Here is a 5,613-nt window from a genome sequence, read left to right as displayed (position 1 = left end):
TATTCCGGTGGAATGGACAAACTATAAATAAATACCAGAATCTCCCATTATCCTCCAGAGTTGTCATGAAGGGAAAAACATGGTGATACGAAAGAGTAAGTGACTGAGGAATTCGGTGTGGGGTCCTAATTTAGATAAGGCCTCTCCACGGAGAGGAGACTTTTGAACTGAGACCTGAAGGATGAGAATGAGGCAGTCATCCTGAGGGAGAGTCTTCCCTAGTGTGTGCAAAAGGTCTTGACGTGGTCAGAGATGACACCAAGGCCCATATGGCTGAAATCTAGTAAACAGAGGATGTTGCAGAGGTAGGGAGGAGCCAGCTTTTCAACAGGGAATGCCAGAATTTGATTTATGTTTCAGGAAGGTCATTGTCTCTGCTTGTGCACTTGAGTGGGGATGTAGATTAGCAGGGATGGAGGGAGATCTATGGGAGCTTTGAGAGAGAGAGTAGTTTGGACCATGAAGGTAGTGGTGGAGATGAAGTGAAAAAGATGTGGTTGGAAGTGGAACCAACAGGACCTGCTCGTGTGAAGGCAGGGGAGAGAGGAATTTAGGGTGACTGGAGGTTTTGGCTTGAGGGTGTGGGTGGGTTGATGGTTCCTCTTAGTGAGATGGGGAAGAACAGGAGTAAAACAAATCCTAAAGGGGCAAAATAACCCAAGATGGGATGCCCTTTCACACCACCAAAACGAAAAAAATTAAAAAGATGATGGAGATGGGGATGATGGATAGCAACACACCCGTTTTGGAAAACTGTTTGGCATTAATTACCAGAATTGAACCTTCACAAATCCCATGAACTCTTCATTGCCCTCCTCTCTCCAAGTGCCTTTGTTGTGAGCACTCCAGAGGGTGGTCCAGCGCATGCGAGCAGGAGTGGCCGGTCACCCAGCCCCCTGCCCACCCACTTCCCAGGGCAGAATCAGGACTGAGTGTGACTCTGACCCGCGGCGCCCGTGCTCAGCCCAGTGGCCAAGTTTGCCGCTGAACACCTGCAGTTCCCTCCGCTGCCGCGTGGGGCCGCTATTAAAGCACGAAGGCGGTGGATCCCGCTGCATCCAGCTGGAGCGCAGAGGCCGGGCTCTCAGGGACACCACGCCGGGGGGGCCCTGACCGTGGCTCAGGACCACCAGCGCTGTTGACTGTCGGAGTTCAAGGTCAATGCAGAGATTCCAAGCTCTCTAGTGAGAGGTTTCTGCCACCATTCCCAAACACGTTGCTTTTAATATATCCCGACAGGCACTTTGTATGAAACCAACTTTGCCCCTTCCTCATTTTATGATTCTGCAAATACTAAAATAGATGACAAAAAAGTTAAAAATATGAGTAAAGATAGAGGAACATTGAGCTGAAAAGGTAGGTCAAAACAATCAGGGGAAATCACTCTGTGTTTATATTTTTATATATTTGTTTTCCTCTAAATGTAACAAAGATGCCCAGCTTTAAAGGAACCTTTTTTAAAAAAAATGAGACTGAATGTAGAATATAATAATAAAAGGTATCATATCTATGATATGCAAATTAATTCAAAAGGAAAATAAAAAGGGCAAGTAAAAATTCACAAATCATTTTTCTAGAACTTTTTTTTCCCCCTGATAATTGCTGATTCACATGCAGTTGAAATAATACCCAGAAATAATACAGAGACCAAGTTTACTCTATACCGAGGTTCCCCCAATGGTAACATCTTGCAACGCTACAGTACAATGTCAAAACCCGGATAGAGTCAAGATACAGAACAGTCCCATCCTTCATCTTGCTTTTTTACAGCCAAGCCACTCCCCTCTTACTCTCACTCCCTCCTTAATCCTAGGCAAGCACTCATCTGTTCCCCCGTTGTATAATTTCATCCTTTCAAGAATGCTGTATAAATGGAATCCTATAGTATATTCCCTTTGGAGATTGTTTTTTCTCATTCGGCCTAATGCTCTTTAGATCCATGTTGCATATATTGATAGTTTCTTTTTTTAAGATTTTATTTATTTATTTGACAGAGAGAGACACAGCGGGAGAGGGAACATAAGCAGTGGGAGTGGGAGAGAGAGAAGCAGGCTTCCCGCCGATCAGGGAGCCCGATGTGGGACTCCATCCCAGGACCCTGGGATCATGACCTGAGCCAAAGGCAGACGTTCAACAGCTGAGCCACCCAGGCGCCCCTCGGTAGTTAATTTCTATATGTTGATGAGTAGTATTCCATGATATGGATATACGGCTTGTTTAACTATTCTTCATTTAAGGACATCTGGATTGTCTCCATTTTATGGTTATAACAAATAAAGCTGCTATGAACATTCACGTGGTTTTTTTGCAAACATAAATATTTCTCTGGGATAAATGCCCAGTAATACAACTGCTGGATTGTATGATACTTAGTTTTCCCCCCAAATAACCCATTTATTTTACATAGGAAATTTGGTTTAGACAATAAATATTAAATATCATACCTTAATGAAATATTCTATTTACTTTTTTATTAATTTATCAAGATTTAAATATGTTAAATATACCCTCTCAAACCTAGCTGGCAAAAGAAGTGGACAATAATACTGCATAGCCAACTAATTTTCACTAAATATAATTAATAAATGAGAAATAAAGCAGGTACCTATATTTACATACAATCATATCAAAAGGGAATGATACAAAGACCACTCCTATGATCGTTATCTTTCCTTTGGTATCACTGTCATATGTCCTCAATTTATGAAATAAACTCACAGAAGAGTAAGGTTCAGAAACAACATATTTAGACTGAAAAAATATTTTTCTAAAGTATTAAAGGAAACTAAAGCCTGCTTATTTAGTCTTCATTAGGAAAAGTTGCAACTCTGAGGGTGCCTGGGTGGCCAGTTGGTTAAATGTCTGCCTCTGGCTCAGGTCATGATCTCAGGGTCCTGGGATCTAATAAAACAACTCAGAGCGTATTTCTTGTTGACAATGGCTCAACAATAATGTGACAAATACAAATACAAAAAAAATCATTTTTAAGTTTTTGTCATTCAAGGTAAATTTAATACCAAATTAGTTGTCACATTATTATATATTTCAAAAGTGACAGCCATAAAATCAGTTGTTGGATGAATTCAGATAGAGTTTTCTTTTTTCTTTTAAGAGAATTAAAACCAGCATAGATAAAGATATCATTTGAACATAATACTAATACCTTTTCTTTGTACACTTTCGGAACTTTGGGCTATATTCATTTCCTCGATTGCTTTCTGTTCTATCACTATTACCGATTTGCTTTTGCCTCTTTTTACTTGTCTGATAAAAATCAGAGTCACTTGTTTGTTGGTGAGTCCACTCCTAAGAGCTGGGTCCAATCTCTGGATCTGGAATAAGAGGGGGACGGGCTAGGGGGGTCTGTTAGGAAGCGGCACCGTCATCGGACAGTAAGGTAGCTTCAGCACTGGATTATGCATGCCACTGCAAAGTTTCTGGAAGAAAACATATTCTTGAGGTAAAGCAGTGTTATTAATTGGAAAAAAACTGCATGGGACAGTTAAGGTCTGCCCACAACTTTCATTCCTGTAGCTAGTGAATTTATCTTAACACAGCTTTCAAGACTGTGGTTAGTTGATTCAGAAGAGCATTAACTCCCAAATAGATATTGCATATTAATTGATCTTCCATATAAATGAATTCCATTTAGCAGAGCTATGGCCTCAGACTGGGGTTCTGCATGTTCAAGGCAGACAAACACAAAACCTCAGCGTTTCTTCTGTCTTGGCATATAGTCACTTTAGTTACCGGTGCAGCCCATAAGAAATGGAAGAAACATCTTGTAAAGAGTTTCTCCCCACACTGGGGTCTCTAAATTCTCCACACTGTCCTATCTTCTCTTCCAGAGCAGGGAACAAGAAGATACAGGAGGCACAGTGACCCTGCCCCACATCCCCGATTTACTGTGCCATCCTGGAGTGGGCCAGGCTGTGGATAGTTTTGTTTTTGTTTTTTTTTTAAGAAACTGCCAAGCTGTTTTCCAGAGTGGCTGTACCATTTTCCATTCCCAACGGCAATGTATGAGTGATCCAGTTTGTTGGTAAGTTTTTTTCGTATGAGTGTGAGGTTTAAAAAAATAGAATAATGCAAGAAATAAGGATAGAGGGCTATTGATCAGAGGGAGAATCTATGGTAGTGTTGGAAGGAAAACCATCCAGATTACCTAGTAGAAATGGACTTGAACAATTTCAGGAGAAACCATTCTGGTTAGGTTGACATAGAAGAGATGAAATAAGAAAAACTTTGTGGAAAGAGACAGAAAAATGAGAAAATAGAGATTGTGGATTAATTGATGTGCTTTTAACCAGTTAGTAGTTAGGAACAGGTGGGCCTCTGACCAGCAAGAGTTAAAGATGTGGTTCAGAGATGCACTGGGCATTGCCTTCATAATGGGGCCCCTGTCATGTGGGCCTGAGGCAATAATAATAATGCAAAAATGACTTAGCACACATTATCACCATTGTGCAGATGAGGAAAACCAGCACATAACCTGCTCACAGTCACACAGCTAGAAAGTGGTTCGAACCCAGGCATTCTGGCTTCAGGGTGTATGTCCTTAACCATAACCTGAAACCATCATGACTCATAACTGTAGTGAGAAAAACTCATGTCACCCAAGTTAACGGTAATTAGATGCAGGACCATACAGAATTTAGTTATCTCCACCTTGAGGAAAGTTCTAGAGTAGATCTGTGTAACAATAAAGGAACAGTGTGCTCAAGAGAATATGACATGAATTGAAGAGTCAATTTAGGCCTTGAGAAATAGAAAATGCCCAGCTTCTATTGCTCTCTTACTTCTCCTGGCCATTTGGTCATCATTCAGTAGAAATCATGCAATCCCACCCCGCCAGTGTCAACCTGGTCTCTATGACTGCTTGAAAGAAAACCCCAGAAATCAGACTTGTCAGGCGAGGATAAAACAAAGACTCCCTTTGCTGGTGCTGGACTAAGGTGGCAGAAACCTCTGGCCAGCTGGGGCTCACCTGGAAAGTAAAACAAAACTGGAAGGTGGGGGCGATTGGAGGAGCCTCAGGCTTTGAGAAAAAAACAAGCAGATGGGATCCCAGGGGCTTGGAGGGCTTCATTTAGACAGAACCTGTAAGTAGTTATCTTAGGCCTCAGACATGTTTTCTATGTCCTTGCTCACTGAAAATGAACAAGGTGAATTATGGCAAATTCTTGCGGCACCTTCATATTGCTCAACAAAACAAGAAATGTACCATAGCTTGACACTTTTCTATTTTTATTGGTCTTTTTCCTCTGTAAGTTTCTGAGATTTCAGTTTCATTTTTGTACCATTTCCTTTCAAAAACATGTTTCTTCAAAAGCTTCATAAATGAAACAAGTGATTTTGATCCATTTCTCTTGGTGGCAGTTATCCTGACCTTGAATCTGGCTGTGTTGGTCAGTTCAGACTGCTGTAAGAGGACGCCGTGGACTGGGTGGCTTATAAGCAACAGAAATTCATTCCTCACAGTTCGGTTGGCAGGGAAGCCCAAGAACCAGGCCCCTGCAGGTTCCGTGTCTGGTGAGGACCTGCTCCCTGGCTGCAAACTGCCAAGTTCTCAGTGGGTCCTCACAGGGTAGAAGGGGCAGGGAAGCTCCCTGG

General features: G+C 41.8%; 1 pseudogene; it reads right to left on the bottom strand.

Annotated features, from left to right (window-relative positions):
• Nucleotides 1-3,156: 3,156 nt before the first annotated feature.
• On the bottom strand, nt 3,157-5,198 carry LOC115943259 (splicing regulator RBM11 pseudogene; annotated as a pseudogene).
• Nucleotides 5,199-5,613: the final 415 nt, after the last annotated feature.

The sequence above is a fragment of the Leptonychotes weddellii genome, chromosome 8 (assembly GCF_054177405.1).
Source record: "Leptonychotes weddellii isolate Sample4059 chromosome 8, ASM5417740v2, whole genome shotgun sequence".
NCBI classification, from domain to species: domain Eukaryota; kingdom Metazoa; phylum Chordata; class Mammalia; order Carnivora; family Phocidae; genus Leptonychotes; species Leptonychotes weddellii.
The sequence above is the reverse complement of the archived record's forward strand: the minus strand, read 5'-3'. Positions and strand labels throughout refer to the sequence as shown.